Source organism: Falco cherrug, chromosome Z (assembly GCF_023634085.1).
Source record: "Falco cherrug isolate bFalChe1 chromosome Z, bFalChe1.pri, whole genome shotgun sequence".
NCBI classification, from domain to species: Eukaryota; Metazoa; Chordata; class Aves; order Falconiformes; family Falconidae; genus Falco; species Falco cherrug.
The window spans coordinates 23,865,241-23,882,370 of record NC_073720.1 but is presented as its reverse complement, the minus strand read 5'-3'; the positions used below and the strand labels follow the sequence as shown (position 1 = coordinate 23,882,370).

Below are 17,130 nucleotides of genomic sequence, written 5' to 3'. Positions count from 1 at the left end.
CACCCATATGTGAACCAACAAAAGTGACCTTACAAGTAAAATTCTAGGCTTGCTCCAAATACTATTTTCTAGCATTCTACACTCCACCTGTAATTCCTCCCAGAAAGAGATCTACTAAAGAATTCATTAATTACTTACAATAAATCACCTTGGATAAGCTTAATAAAGCACAACTGAAACAAATGGTATAAAGGCTGGATAGCTATGAATCAGAAAGATGTGAACTTTTGAGATTTTTCTCCCTCAGTGATAAAGTTTATTGCCAACCCCCCAAAAATATAGAATACCTCAGAAATTAAATGATCTGCAGCTTCAGGGTTAACATCACATATGATTATGTGACCAGAAGTAACCCAAAATGAGCATGTTCTCCTAAAAGGAGCTAACTATCAAGCTGACATTCCAGGTCACCAGAGACTAACTTGCCACAGCAAGCAAACGTACCAGCAGCAGGATTATCAAGTGCACATCAACAGCTGCCTTCACATTCATCTCCTCCCTCACGTACACCTACCTTGCAGGCCACAGTGGAAAATAAATAAATTCAACACCTCCATATTATACTCTGTAGCATGAGCATGGAAAGCAAGTATTTACTCAGCATTTAAGTCACGAAACATTTAGACCACTACACTACCATACTTTTTGGTTTATTTTTAAAGAAAATACAGACCTCAACCTTGTAAATACTTCTGCAGTCGAGTATTTTTGTTTTTGCCACAAGCGTGCATAAGCACAGAATATTAAGCATAATGCTTCCACAGAGGGGAAAAACCCCTATAATTTGCATTAGCATCATTATTTAAGAGTTCTCTAATATCCAGTTTCAAATATAAACCTCCATCTTATCCTCAGGGTTACCTGTAAAGTAAAGACAGAAGACCTGCAGTAATTGGATCAAATTGCCGACAACTGAGTTGTTCTTCTAAACAATCATTTTTTCCCCTCAAGGAAGGTAATGCCAGGATGACTACAGTCACATGTGGGGAGAAAAGCCACAAGTTTTCAAAAAGTTCCTAAGCAGCCTACCAGAAGTTTTCCAGACAAGCCTAGAAACACTTTCCACCACCCAAACGCTTAAGATGACATCCACAGTTATTTTGGAAGGCTGAACCTGATACCAAAGACTTAAGCAATTTACTTAGAGGAAACAAGCCCCACATATACACACACACCTTTTGCTGATGTCACGAGGTTGGAAAACAAAAAAAAAAGATGGTGAAAAGAACACCTGTGTTATGCAAAAGAAGCCTTCAAGCGAGGAAGTTCTGGCCCTAAGAGGAGACCAGCTGATAGCGTTGCAATCCACAAACAACAGAAAATTAGTTTAAAGTATGACAGAAGTAATTGTGGTTGTAGCAGTGGGAAGTCAGGACCTCCGACTCAAATAGTCCCCTGACAGAGGGCAACACCCCATTTGGGGACTACACTAGCTCACAAAAAGCTTCAGTGGTGCTGTCTGAGGATGCATACTGATTTACATTAGAAACCAGAAACGTGTAACCAATCCTGTGTGTGAATGACAATGAATATGCTATGTACTATGAATATGCAAATACTCTGTTGTGTACCCTAGAGTAGCTTGGTGTGTATATTAGGAGGAAAAAATCCTTCGTCACCCAGCGCTGCAGTAAACCAATGTTGGCTTTTTAAACTATCATTTGGTTTAGAGAGTCTTCTTGGTTATGATTTTGAGTAACAAGGAAGGATGAAGAAATTTCTGCAACTACACTAAACTTAAAACCCACATTATGGGACAGCAGACTATGGAAGAACATGAATTTTTTTCTTCCAGAACCACCCGGGAAGACAGAGCCCCCTGTGCAGCTACTTCAGGAACTTCTCATGCCAACTCAAGTTGAAAGCTGATGAGTAGGCTCCTAAGGCAGCAGTGAAACTCAAAGCACAGCACCTTCAGACACCAAGACCACTGTTCTGCTGCTACCTGTAAAATACTAACAGAATTTCAAATATTTTTGATTTAATTATTAACACTGGAGCTTTCCCCACCAAGGAGAATAAGGCCCTGGCTACCTCACAGGGAGATATCACCCTTCCAAATTAAGGGTAAAATTACAAGTGTTTTATTTCCAGTATTTGTAACTTTTACTAACACTTCAAACCACTTTAAAGCTGCTTCTGCTCCGAAAGATAGCCCCAGACAACTGACACAAGAAGTAGCCACTGAGTGCTAGGAGCTCACAGGAAGACAATTATACCCCCAACCATCTACTTCACGAGTGCAATATTAAGTTCAAGAGAACATAAAACTCAGCACTCCTCGAACAAGTATTTCCTTCCTACTTGTTCATTCCTAGAAAGGAAATACCTACACCAACAGGTGCAGTCTCTCCCATTGGAAGGGTGTGATAGTCCAGAATAGTCAGAAAATTCACTACTTGGACCATTACCTATCTATCTATGTTTATTCCTCCCCAGCCAACTTCATGACAGGGTCTACGAGACATGAAGCACAACACTGTATGTATTGGACTATACAAACTTGGAGAATTCAGTGTACTTAGACTTTTTTTTTTTTGAAAGGGAGCTCATGCACCCATTGAATTCCAAACTGATCACTCTGAAGATACTGACCTACAGTTTCTAGCAGTTACTATTCTCACAATGTGCATCTAAGTAAGGGAATCTTAAAAGAATGTTTGTTTTTAGCAGTTGTTTTACTTTGCATACATAATATAACCTTATGCTTGCAGAATTAAATTACAGAAGTGTGAAACAGAAGTTTGAGAAACCATACTTTATTTACAAAAGATACAAGAGTGTATAATATTCGCTATTTAAAAAATGAGAGCTATGAAAAAAGTCACGCATTTTGGAATCACTTACCCTCTTTCTGATAAGTTTTCTCTTACAGGGACAGCAGTTGTCCTTACTATCATAAGTAGTCAAGGCACAAAGCATTCCCCCACCGACCTAATCAGATTTATGTACAAATCTTGTTATCTAATGTTTTCCTGGCCATGCCAAAAAATAGAACAGTACGACCATCCCATTCATTGCTACTGAAGTGGACAAAAAGGGGAGAAGAGTACAAAATATCTTATCTAATAAGATCAAGCCTTCAAATGAAAGAATCTCTGAAGGCTTAGCTACCTTCTGATCTTATTACAACCTCCAGGACAGCCACAGCAGCCATGATCACTCACATTGTCCTCGGACTCCGCTCAATCATCACTTTTTGTTCCTATGTATAATGATCGCTTGGTATCAAGTCATCTACAAATTAGTTCCAGATACAGAAAGAACTAGCCTACTTTTTGACTTAAACTACCCTAGAGAAGCTAGTCACAATGCTGATGTTCTCCAGTGTAAGTACACTTCAGTCTGGTGTAATTCAGACACAATGAAGAGGTTTGTTTAACTTTATTTCTCTATTATACAAAGTCAGGATGTATTTTAAAAGGTGGAACGTGCAATTAGTGTTGCAACATCATGCTTCTGTATTACCTTCAGGGGAAGTACAGGTGTAACTAAACAGAGCAATAAGCCAAATAGCCATATTGAAATTTGGGCATCAGAGAAACAAGTATCTTTAAAAGAACTAGTAACTAATGAGGTTACACAGCAGGACAAGTAGAGTTATCCAAAGGCTACTATATAATATAAATACTACCAATTCCAGCATAGCAATCTTCACATTTTCATTTTTCTTAGGCAGATGAGATTTATAGATCTCTCCTAAATCAGCATCCTTACTTTCAAACCTTAACATTTATAAGGTTTTACTCACAATACATGAATACTGTATTAATTAGAAATAAAGAAGTAGTTCAATAAAGGAATTTTTAAAACAATCCTTCAAAAACAACTATACCCAGCCTGTCATTAAAGCAGTCGAGTTTATCTCTCGATTACCTGTCCTCTTATAATCTTAAACTCAACAGAACTGCTTAATAATTAATTATTGCTAAAGTGCACTAGGCAGTGTTGTTTAGGCCCACTAATTTTTACCAATATTTACTCAGCAGGAGACAAGCATGCCAGCTGTGCTGATACAGTGGGTTCTGCATGTCACCTTCACAGCTGGAAACTGCAGTGGTACACTGCAGCTGCTCCCCAAGAGATGAAGAGAACTGTAAGGACTGCATGAAATCCGTATTACACGCTTTCACAAGCCCTCATCCCACCAAAGAAGTACTTCTTGTCCAGAAATGGACCAGAGTCTGTCATGTGACTCACCACAGAATTGTTCACAAGTTACCCACAGCACGAACAAAAAGATAACCCCTATGCATTCAAAACATTATGCAAAACTCCCGAAGTCAATTACACTTTTGGAAGTTATAGAAGACATAACCTATACCTCACAAGTGTGCATTGGCCTGCACAGCTGTTCCAAGACACTAAGCTAGCAACGTAAAAGGTTACCAAAAGACACTGCACCTTCTGAACGGAGGGGTGTGTAGGGTGTATCTATAGATTACTTACTACAGAAACTGATAAATATTGTACCTGCAATGTTTTCATTCCAATTTGAAAAGTGTTTTCTGACATCATTTTACTTACTCAAAAGCTCACAAGGCAAAATGGTGATGTTTCTAAATCTTTGTTTTCCACATTTTTCACATTTAACCACCTACACCAACTGTCACCATCAACATTTGCATGCTTACATAGGAATAGTGTCTACTTTTTTCATATCCATAACAGTAGCTTTTCTGTCAACTCAACTAGTTATGCATTCAGAAAAGGTTAGATTTGTAATTCCTCTATGTGTAGTAAATGCCAGACCATCCTTTAGCAGATCAGGTTATTCTATAGGGAGATCTGCTGAAGAGATAACATATCAACCATTTGATCTTTACATAACATTTTCCCTAGAAGATTTTCCTTTTTGCTGGGGAGCAGGAAGGACAAAAACAAAACAAGAAAACAAAGCGGACTGCCAGTGATTGATTCATTACACCCCTACAGGAAAGCTGAGTTGAGGAATTTGCTCCCATCCCCTTCTATTTCTAGAAACTACTGCTAACATGCTACGTATAATGTATGTTACATCTGTGCAAGCCTCTCCTTCGCTTTGATGTTCCAACCATGGCTCTTTATCCTTGGGACTACAGACTCAGAAAGAATTTCACTGATGACAATTTGTAACACTGTTTTCTTACACCACCAGCTTAACACACTATGCAACTTTCAATTAATAATAAATTCTCTGCAGAGCCCCCTCAATTCCATACAAATGTGATGTGCCCTGTAAGAGCACTACATTTATACCAAACATTATCTACTGGGCAGCTTATTCATCAGACAAATCTATTCATATTTTTACTAATATGATAATTATCCTAATGAAAATCATATTCCATTGTATGACGTATGCTGTAACTTACAGCTCTCTGACTGTAAGCATACCAACCTAAAATTACTGATGTTTACTTCATTTTAATTTAATGCCTAAGCAAGACACAGCCAGGCCAAAATAATGTTTCCCCAAGCCATCGACACGTACCTATGAAAGTGTTGTGTCAAGCAACATGAGCTACCATGTGTATACTTACATAACTCACAGCATGAATTATCAGTGTCAGACTGATTTTTAGTTGAGACTGATGATCTCAAGAAAGAATACACTTCTTGATAACTCCTAAACTATGTTAACAATATGAATGGCATTCTACGATATAATGATTAACTATAAGCTGTACTGAATTACACTTTCCTCATTAAAAAGGGCCTTATCTATAGCTACCATGGTGACAAAACACTAACGTAAAAAGTTGTGGCTCCACTACAAGGATCTATTCTTCGACATGGCATTGAAAAATATCAAGTGCATCATGAGAAACACAAAAGGTCTGAAAAGAAACAAAATTGCATGCATTACCAACACAGTGGTTTACAACTGAATTTGTCATGCACTGCTACAACCCCCGCCCCTGCCCCCTTCCCCCCCCCCCCCCCCCCCCAAGAATCTCAAGTCATTATTGGGGCTGAAACACTGCTTTGGAGAGTGATGGCTCTTTGTAAAAGGATTACTCTATTTAGACCTCATTGCTTTTCTGCCAAGCATCAGCCATATAAGGAAACCAAAGTTCACTGCCATTTATTTTGTTCAGCGCTTTCTGATGCCCAAGAATAACCCTTACTGCCGCCTGGAAAGGTAGGTCTATAAATTGCAAGCCAAAACACTTCCTTGTGATCTGCCATAAAAGCCACTTCAGGTCAGCTAAATGTTAACATTTTTCCTCACGGCATACCAAAACAGATGGAGTTGGATTAGTAACTTTTTCCTCAAACACTACATGACTTGATGCTGTTAAAGAACTATATAGTTGGAGTATTTTAAATTTTGTGCAGAAATTACTTTGTCCAAGCCTCACAAATACCAACACATCTCAGACACCCGAGAGACCGAAGCACACACATCCTATCTAACCAGCATGCTCCTTTCCAGTTGGACAAACAGGAACAAAAATTTAGATAAGCCAGTACAGAGCTATGGCTTCTAGCTCATTTTGAACATTCATACTACGAGAAATTCCTTGCCTTCATGAAAGAACTAAGCAATAACTGCCTCTTTGAGGTATGTGAAATGCATCTGGTGGTGAGCAATACTGCTTTCACTACATGCAACTAGTTAGTTGGCATAACTTAACAGACACCAGCAGTACAAAACCTTACACCAAAGCTTCACGTTTTGTTTTCCCTCCAACAGCTTCAAACGGGACTCCTTTCAAAAACAATAAAGGAGAAAGTAGTCATCAAAACCAAACAAGGCTACATAAACTTGTATGTTCAACTGCACACACTTTTAAAAAGTCAGACTTTTTAAAAAAAAAACAAACCCTGAGGTTCTTAACATAAACTTTTCAAGGATCAAGACGCAATACAGACCTCTGCTATACAAGCTGAAAAATATGCAGTCCAATTCGTCATCTTGAGGACAGAGAGGGGGCGGAGGGGAGGAAGAGGTGGCGGCAGCAGTCGAGGGGAAAAACTGACACAAGCAATTACAGAGGACTACGAGGGCACGTTTTTATACAGCAATTTAACAGCTATCTTCCAGAAGCCCGGCCAGACGTTAACCGACATTCCAGTAAACAAGGTGACAGACAAGCAAAGGCAGACACGGGCAGCACCAAGCCTCGAGATCTTTCGATTAAATAAAAGATTACTACCTCCTCTAGGACTTTCTTATTTCCCGAGAAGTTAATTACACTCGCAGGGCTAGCAATCGTTTCGGGGAGGAAGGAGCTGAAGCGGCAGAATCACGGTGTCGAGCAGCTTCAGTTCAGTACCTTCTCCAGCCGAACAAAGAAACTTCTGTGCCCGAGGAACTCAAGAACTTTCGGTCCCCCCCGACGCCTTCCTCAGCCTCCACGCGACCAGCGGCCACGCTCATGCCCACGGCATTTCGACCAGAGAGGGGGAAACACAAAGGGCAGCTACCCTACGCGAGGCGGAAAACACAGAAATATAAAGGCCAAAAACAGGATATCGAGATGAAGCGTGAACTCCTTCCTCCTTCCCCACCCCCTTCAGCAGAGGGAGGGTTTTGCCGTTGCTGCCGCCGCTGCTCCCCGAGCCGTCCCCGTTCGATTTACCTTGTCTGTCGGGCGCCCCGCGCCGCTCCGGCAGCCGGGGCTTCCTCCGGCCCCGCGGGGACGCGCTAGAGCCCACCGAGTTTCCTCCCGTTCGAAGGGGAAGGGGCAGAGGAGTGCGGCGAGCGCCGGGCGGGGGGAGAAATGCAACAGCTTTCACCGGGCACGGGGGCGGGCGCGGCGCGTGCGACGTGCGTGCGCGCGTGGGGAGGGCGGCGGCGGCGCCGGGCCCCTCCCGCACCGCCGGCCACGCCCCGCTCTGCCCCGCGGGCGGCCCCCAGCCGCGCCGGCCCCGCCCGGCAGGAGCGACGCCCGGCGGCGAGACCGCAGCGCCCCCCGCCACCCGGCCGGCCCCGGCGGCGCGGCCTCGCCCGCCGGCCTGCGTCCCCGGCGCCGCCGCTCCGCCGCCAGCTCCTCACCCGCGGCCGCGCCGACCGAGCGCGGCCGCCGCCCCGCACGCCCCCGCCGCCGCCAAGGGCAGGAGGGGAGCGGGATGGCTGCCAGCCTCACCTGCCCGCCCGCCGCCGCCGCCGCCCTCTCTCCCCGCCTCCTTTCGCACACTTCCCTCTTCTCCCGCCGCTTCAGCCTCCCGCCCCCCCTCCCCGGCCTGGGCAGCAGGGGGTCCGGGGAGGCGGCGGAGCTGTGGCGAGGGCAATGCCCCGGCGGGGACGCGCGATGGGGAGCAGAGGGGCGTAACCGGGGGGACGACGCCGCGCCCCTGCGGCTGCCGGCGCCGCGCACTGCCGCCCAGGCCGGGGGAGGCACCGCAGCGGCGGCGGGCGGAGCGGGAGCTGGGTCGGGACCGGGCGGAGGCGGGAGCGGGACCAGGAGGCGCGGCGCCCGCGCCCCCACAGGCCGCGGCGGGAGGGGGAAGGGGACGGGCGGGCTACGCCGCCGCCGCCGGCTCCCGCGGGCCTCCCCTCCCCCGCCACCGGTGTGGGGCTGAGAGCGGGATGCCGCGCTGCAGCCAATCGCGAGCCAGGGGCGTCATGAGAGACGGGCCGCCGCGTCCAATCGGGCTCGGCAGGGGGCGGGAGCGGGTTGTGGAGGAATGGGGCGCGGTGGGGCCGGGGGCTGGGGCCGGGACTGCAGGGCGGGGCCGGGGCAGTGAGGGCGCGGGGCGGCCGGGGCCGCTGAGGCGGGGCCGAGCCGAGCGGGGGCCGGGGCCGGGGCCGGGGCCGGGGCGGGGGCGCTGCGGCGGGGACGCGTCCAGCGGCCGCAGAACGGGACCTCGCGCCTCCGCCTGACGTGCGGCCCACTCCGGGGGCTGGGATGGGGCCGGCGCGGCTGGGGAGGCCCTTCCCGGCCCGGTAACGCAGCAGGGAGCGGGCGTCGCTGGTTTTCCCGCGCGGTGTTGGCGCAGCTTGCCTTCTGCAGGGGCGCGTTGGCTGCCTGGGCGCATTCAGCCCCGAACGATGGACCGCTGCGCTTGGCACGGCACGGCTGTTGGCTGCCCGGTGTCCGCGGCCACCCTGGGCGCTGCCGGGCTGCACCTGGCGCTCCCGGCGTTTCGGTTATCGGGATCTGCGGAAACCAGCACATCGCGGGGAAAACTAACAACCTCCACCCAGACATGATGATATTAACTGATATTACGATACGTGATATTAAATGGCGATCCAAACAACAAGTAAAACAGTGCCGCATACATGGTCACACCGTTTCACAGAAACCACGGCATACGGCTGTGTTTCCTCTCCGAGTATTTCAACACCCTCGGTACAAGACGATGGTACCGAAAATGCTGTTAGCTGTCACGCGCAAATACGTTTGAAAAGCAAACAGTGGGTTTACTGTAGGTCACACGACTTGGGTATTGGTGTTTGTTGGATCATGACAGTATGTTGATGGAAATGTTTTTCTGTTTAATTTCCTTGATTGTTTGAAATGAGTATTTGATAACCTATTGTGTACACAATATGCCATTTTAACTGTCCTGGAGCCTGGAGTTCTGCTCAGCCACAAAACGGCACACAAAGCTGACAGCAGGGTGGATTTCTACATGCTGCTCACCTTATGCTCCTTAATTGTGTTCCACAGAGACAATGTCTAAAACAGAGGTAGTTTTATCTTCATGCCTGTTTAATCCCTGGCTCCTCTGCTGGGACTGCCACCAGCTCAGGTGGGATAGTTATTATGATATCATTTTATTATGGTAATCTGTTTACTGAGAGATGAAAAAAATGCTAAAAAATGCCATTTTACATGAGCCATTGAACAGCAAAGGAAAATGTTATGTCAGGTTAGTGATGACCTGCCACTGATTTTAGCATACAACTAGATGTGAAAAGTCCTTTAAACTCTAACCAGTCCCTGAAAGTAACTCCAGTTGATATTTCCTGTTCAGGACCATCATTTGCTTCATCCAGTTTCTTACAGGGCTTTGGATGAAGAAGCTTTAATCTTTAGGAGCAAAACATACTGTTGATCACATTTGTAAAAGTCCACTACATTTAACAATACTGTTCTTTATTTAAAACTTCTTCTCTGTGTATGGGAATTGTGTGTTCAAGTATCCAATTTGTATGCAGATACAGAAAATAAGCATGCATTTTTACTAGGGTAATAATACTTGCTCATTGTTTCTTTACTTTTCTACAAATCTCTCTATTTTCACATACAGCCTTCTTTGGAGACTACATCTATGGCTAGGATTAAATAATTAAACTAAATTAAATGCAACCATCAGAGTTTGTAAAACAAAATTATATATGTATATGTATTTCCCAAAACATTAAATCACTTCCATTTCTTCTCATTCAGATAAGCCATTTTTCTTCAAATGAGTCAGCGTTGGACTAAGGCCAATATGAGAACTTCACCCCCACTCACAACAGATTTTTAATTTCTCACTGTAGTGCACTACACTGGTGCTATAATAAAATTACTGATTTTTTTATCTCATGCGAACAATTGATCGTTCCTAATATGCAGTAATGTATCCTTACCATAATTAATGCGAATGGCTGTCTGTGACTGATGTCTTCCATCATGAACTCTTCCAGGCACCTCTTTTATGCATGAATTATCACAACTTTTTAAACGTGAAAATGTTCTGTGGCAATGTTTACTGCAGATTGCCCAATGCATTTGTTAATGCAGCAGGGTGATAGATGGGTGTGGGAAATTTATAGCAACTGTTGCTCCCATGGTTAATCTACGGTAGTAATGTTAGTTTCAGTCTGAGATACTATTTCACTTACCGTTTTAGCCATCAAAAATGAAAGCCTAGTCAAAGACTACTGAAACTTTAGCTAGCTAGCTAGATCACAGCTCCTGAAGATGTTATACAGACAAGATACAACTATCTATACAAATTAAGAAAATACCAGGAGTTATCCCAGGGATTTAAAAGTGCTATAAATATCAAGAGAGTATTTCGATTACAGCTTCAACAGAGTCCCCAGCAACGTTAATTCCCAGTGTTGGTATCCCAGTTACCAAATAATTACAGATTAAGTGCACAAAGTAAAAAACACAGAGTTAGATAATGAGTCTTTCAAGTGAGGCCATGCAACTGATCCTACTGAAAATTTAAACCATGATTTCACAGCAGACACCAAGTCCAAACTCCTCTCGTTCAAACTTCTATTTTTATATTTGAACAGGAATGCTCATAAATACTGCAACAACACGCAGCTAAACTGAAAGAACAGTCGGTGAAACAGCCACCTCTGTTTGTCCCTTTCAGGAGTTCAGTGGTCTAAACAAAGTATACACAGTTTTTCACAGTAACAGGGTTTAATTGCTGCTTTTCCCTGTTAATACTGTTGTTCATTACATTTGTGCATTTCCACTTTTCCAAGAGCTAGACTGAAAGGCCCCCCGGCTAAGTGCTTCTGCTTATTAAATGCTCAAGTAGTGACTTGAATGGTGGATTGTATCTTGATTTGAATTGGGACTTCTGGACACCATTACAATATAAATATTAAATAATAATTACTGAAAGTAATAGCTACCTGAAAGACATAAAGAGACAATAAGTAATCTTTCCTTTAACAAGTATATATTGGAGTTTATTTTAGATACTCCATAATTTAAATTTGCACATGATCTGTCCAGAATGTCTTACTGTAACATTGTCTGAATTGATCTGATTCACAGCTGGATTACACTACATTTACGCTGGTGAAATCAACACAAAACTGATTTCATTCAGTGGCAATTAAGTCTTAGAAGTATATTGTTATGAATTCCTAAATGCATAATGCCTATCTGGTACACTTAAAGACAAGCTAAGTAAACAACCTCTGCTTGGTCTAACGGTGATACAATCCCAAATTTACACTGGTTAAATGTTGCATTACACCATTTATGGTTATGAAGAAGTTTTTTCCTGTATTTGGTTGTCTTATTTTTCGAACAGTAAACAAAAGTAATGAAAGTAAATCTGTTGTGTGACTAAGTTTTGGAGTATTATGCAAGTACCAATAGAAAACCTTTGTAACACCACAACGTATTTTGTATATGCTGTGTTCTAGAAATGATTAGGAATGTTTTAGAGTTATTTTTAAGCATTTTATTGTGTCTTTTTGTTTGTATTTCTTTTCCTTGGTTACCATGGGTGAGCTCCTGGACTCTGAGGAACATTTGGCTGAACCTTTCACATGGAGGAGAAAAGACAAAAAGGTAATATTAAGGCACCTTTATTCTTGCCTGATTTGGACTGCTTTGCTCCTGACTTTAAGCTATGCAGCTGCCTCTTAGCCTAAGAGTCTGTTTTGACATCTGATGCCCCCACATAAATCTTGTGCTGGTCAAAACAAACTGAAAGGAATGAAAATGAAGCCATGCCATGTGAGGAAACAGACATCTGCGGATTGTAACCATCAATCCTTTGCTCACCAGGTCCTGCAGATCTCCTTCTGGCCACACTGAGTTAACAAAGAGTTAAACATGAAGTCTGCAGAAAGAGCCAACTATGAAGTTGCCTAAAACAAGCCATGCACTCAGTATTTTGCCTATGTACCGACAGTGGTTTTGGACTGCCTTTGATAAGGTTCTTGGATCCAAAAAGGGTAACAGTGAGTGCAGCTGAGGATACTTGTGTCTGGAAACCAACCATAAAAGAACACTGTACAGCTTCTAATCAGATCTGGCATAGCTTTCCTATAGAAAATCAGTCATGCTAGCTCTATAGTAGCTCTCTACTGGTTATATTGCTTTGCTAAGGTTAATAATTAGTGCTGCACCCTGCAGGAAAACCATCACTCCTCACTCTCTCTCCACTTATAGGAAAGACGAATTTCTGTGGCAACTTTGTTTAAAATTGGTTATGGTGGGTTTTTTAAGCTAGTGAAAACCAGACAGAATGTGTTCTGGCATAACAAGCTGGTGAGCAGGTCATGTGTAGACACTGTAAATGTTATCACAAATATCATTCCAAAATTATTCTCTATAGGCACATTTATGATTATATCAGTTATGCTAACCATTAAATAAATCCAGATTTCTCTAATTGTAGGATGAATCACTTTTATTTTACATCTCTGTGCTAGCCATTAAGTTTTATTAGAAGGTTGTTATGCTGTTAATACCAATCTCTTAGGAGATTTTAGCAGCACTGTCGTATATGTGCACAGTTAACAAATTCCTTACTTTTCCCTTGTCATTTTCTGTGAATAATGTCAGTCATGTAAAAATAAAGACTAAAGCTATGTGACTTCCTGGCTTCAGTGTTGTCTCAATGATATTAGAAGCTGATTTTCTTAGGGACCATCATGTTTGGAACCACAGGTGAAACCATTTTGAAGCAAGGAGATCCAGACAGTCCAGTGAGGTCAACTATCCTGTCTCTAGGCCTGTTACACTAACAGATTGCACCTTAAGCAAAGACTCTTCGATTTGTAGAAAAGCTACTGTGGAACATTTTCAAGAGAGTTCAAAAAACAGTCCTTTTGATTGTCCTCCATCTGCAGTTAGGGTACATGATAAAAGATTAGTTTGGGGGAAATAATTACTTTTTCAGCATCTGTTAAAACAGTTGCCCATTTTTTTCATCATATAAGAAGTTCAAGTGCAGTTAAACAAGAATCAGCTTGTCTTCTCCATTTCTCTTCTTTATGAAGTCTTCAGTTCTTTTAGTTATTTCTTCCCTTTCTTCTCCCCACCTGACAAACATAAAAGACATAGTTCTAGGTGCTAAGAAATATTCTCCTTCTTTAAGTGATAAGAAATAGTCTCCTCTTTTAAGTATTTTATCCCTTCTTCTTTGAACAAGCAAAATACAAAAGACGGCACTTGTATGACTAGCATAACTGAAAACCATTATAGACATTTTTAATTTCACTTTGGAAAGAATGTTTTCAGAGTAGCTTTTTAAAATCTAAAATAGACATTTTTTCATTTATATCTGTCTTAAGTTCTAAGGCATGTTAGTTGCAAACAGTAAAACTAAAACTAATATTTTTATTGTTTTCTCCATCAAAAGCCTTACATTGCAGGTATGAGTATTACGCTACATCAGTAAGGAAATAGTGACTTTCTGGGCCAGAAAGGTTAAAAAGTTGTGTGTTAACTCATTTCCATGCCTGCAAACAAACAAAAGCTCTCAAGAGAGAAGGTGGCTTTACCAAAGCTTTAAGAAGTACACTTTAGACCTGTAATTACTCTTTATTATGATTTCTACAAGTAAAATATTGAAAATATTTTACTTTGTTAAACTAAGGTTGCAAAAATGCATAGATTCTGATTAACCATGCTGTTAGCAACATAGCAGCGTTTACAACTGAGCATCATGACAGCATCAAGTCAACAGTTTTTCATGAACACATTTCAAAGTACTGTATTAGCATACATTCAGACTAAACAGACACACAACTCTGGCTAGAAAGGCTCCCTTTGGATTTGCACAGAAAAGATTTCATGAAGGAAAAACATAACCTCATTCTTTGCTTTTGGTGAGACAAACCCACATATAACCTAAATGCAGGTGGCACATAAACCTATCAACTAATGCAAAAATGTTCAGAGTAAAACACAGTTGCTGTTCAGGGCCTTCAGGGCACTGCTTTCCAACCTTCACAGGTAGTGGTCTGTCTTTACCTGAAGTTAAAATTTATTGTATTATTTCCCTCCTCCACCCATACCCATTCTGTTTCCTGTAAAAGTGGGATAGAAGTGTTTCAATTAAAGTATTATCTCACTTCTGTGCATTTTGAGAGTACAGTTATGATGCCATGTCTATTACAGTGTGATACAAATGAGACAAGATTTGTAGAAGAGGCAATATCTTTAATTAGATCAACTGATGGAACTAGAGAAAACAAACAGACATTTTGACTTGACTGACATTCATTAATCAGATCTGACAAGTAGCAGAATCCAAACTAAATACAAGTGGGACATGATTGTTCTTAGTATAATAAAATTATCTTAATCAATTAAATCACTGGAGAGAAAACTGTAGCTAACAGGAATGTACAAAGATGAATCAGCAAGAGAACCGTAAGCTTTAAAAACAATGTCACTACTGAGTCCACAATTCGTTTATCCACCGAATTTAAAAATTTAGTTCCCAGGATTATTTTTTAAACATGACTTGTAGGTCCCCTGTGAGCACATGGACTATGCAAGAGATGGAATATTCTCTTTATGGAAAAAATATTCTATCCGTTGCTGTGTTTTGTTCTTGATCAGTTATTTATGTGAGTTCATTTTAGTGAATAATGGTTGATTGGTTTCATGCACATAATTCTCATGAGAGTATGTGTTGTGTTTAGTGTAATATATCAAATTTTTAAAGTTTATGAGGAAGACTCATGGAAATTAGTAGTTCTTTTGGGTGTTGACATCAATTATGTTAAATACGTCAGTATTCATGAATTTTGCATTTGCTGTGCCAGCAAGGTTTGGTTCTAATGAGTGCTTGTTAGTACAGGAGAAATCTGCTCTGGATTGTGAGTTTAATACTAGAACTGTTACTTAAAAAGAGGTGGAAAAGAGCTCCAGGAAGAACCCTCAAGCGTGTGTTTTAGTAGACGCTGTATTTATTTAATGGTTTTCTGTATATATACCAGCATCAAGTAGTATGTAATAGAAAGGAAGATGCTGTCATTGAGGGTTCCTTTTTGCATTATTAGGTTCATAGGTGTATTTGCGTGGTTATTTCAATCACAGAGCCTGCTCCTTGCAGGGCAGTTCCATTTTTCCTATTGTGTTTTGCATGGTGACTGACTTTCTGAAGAGTTTGTTTATTGTGGTTTCCTCCACAGGGTAATTTGTATTGTCACTTTTTGTCAGCCATGTGATCTAGAAAGGTGATGTTCATATTCTAATATGGGAAGGGCAGTAAATACCAAATTAGCAGTGGAAATCAGGGGAGCGGCTGAGGTGATAAAAATGTGTATCTTTCAGATACAGAGTAAGTTTGGGCACAGTTCTCTCAAGCACCTTCCCGTGAGCAGTTCATGAACACGCTGCTGTTACTGGCATGAGGGACAGGGTTTAAAATATTTTCTAACTTTGCTTGCCCCACCCTACAGATCTGCACAATTCTTTGCAAGTAACAGCTACCTTCATCTGAAAACCATTGATTTAGGTGTATCAGCATTGTTTCAAATGAGAGAAACAAGTGTACTCTTTTTCAGTTCTTTCTTTAACTTTGACAGAAACCATCTTGAATTAAGCCACTGTGAAACCAAGAGGCTTTGGGGAGAGAAATCCTCAAAGATGTGAATACTCATAAACTGCTTTTTAAGACATTCACATGTTAAATGACACTGTCCTTGTCAGCCTGTTCAGTGTTTTACTTTCTATTTACTACAAATACTTTCTTATGCCAGCTCTGAAGAAACAGGAAATTGCCAAGGTATGGTTGCGTTCTTTTCCATCACATATCCATTTTTACTACATGAGCTACTTATGTTTCAATACACCTGCTAATAAATAGAATTCTGGAGATAAACACACACACATTAATCTGCTAAAGCCTAAAGCTGACATACGATATGTGGGACATGTATGTATATAAATCATATATGTGGTGTATATATATATATGTGCACAAGTATTTAAGTGGTAAGCATTCACCCTTATACTGTAAAATGCCTATGGCATAAGTTTAATTACTCTTTAATTTTAAGGCAAATAAATGTCAATAAAAATGTATGGACATGAAAGCTATGTGAATCATACATAAGTTTGGAAAATATGAATGATGGCCCAGAAATTTAAGTAATTCAACAGACATGCTACCGCCACAGAGATTTAAAATGTAAAGATCTGCTTTTTCAAATGCAGATATACTTTTCATATGAGTAAGCTTATTGACTTCACTATGATTGCTAATAGAAATGGAGCTGTGCACCTCAGTCTAGATCTGTGACCTAAGGGTTTGTTTACATTGAATCAGAAAAGTACACTAAATCTACTTGATTGACACACCTTAATTTCATGTGATGCAGTTTTAGTACGTACTAGCTGTTGAGATAACAGAAAGCCTATATACCCATTTGAAGCTTACGAAATGTGACATGTGTAATGTTTTACTGAGCTACTCACCTTTCCACCCATCCCAAGCTGACAATATGCTGGAGGGGTTAGGAAGGTACGAAAGTCTCTATTT

At 41.8% G+C, this 17,130-nt stretch overlaps 1 protein-coding gene and 1 long non-coding RNA gene across 7 annotated transcripts in view; one reads left to right on the top strand and one right to left on the bottom strand.

Moving 5' to 3' along the window:
* Nucleotides 1-8,456, bottom strand: part of ERBIN (erbb2 interacting protein) — a 122,769-nt gene extending 114,313 nt beyond the window's left edge. For 3 of the 6 annotated variants that reach the window (XM_055699050.1, XM_055699049.1, XM_055699052.1), the window contains exons 1-2: nt 7,569-7,765; nt 7,143-7,414 (exon numbers count right to left, since the gene is read on the bottom strand). The gene's annotated coding sequence lies outside the window, so the exon portion shown is untranslated. Of the gene's footprint in view, nt 1-7,142; nt 7,415-7,568; nt 7,766-8,075 lie in introns of those variants that run through there. The other 3 variants (XM_055699051.1, XM_055699053.1, XM_027807925.2) reach the window with 3 other exon arrangements.
* Nucleotides 8,457-8,739: 283 nt separating this feature from the next.
* On the top strand, nt 8,740-13,023 carry LOC129734710 (uncharacterized). Its single transcript, XR_008730228.1, has 2 exons — nt 8,740-12,194; nt 12,414-13,023. It is a non-coding gene; the product is annotated as an uncharacterized LOC129734710 (long non-coding RNA).
* The last annotated feature ends 4,107 nt before the right edge of the window (nt 13,024-17,130 follow it).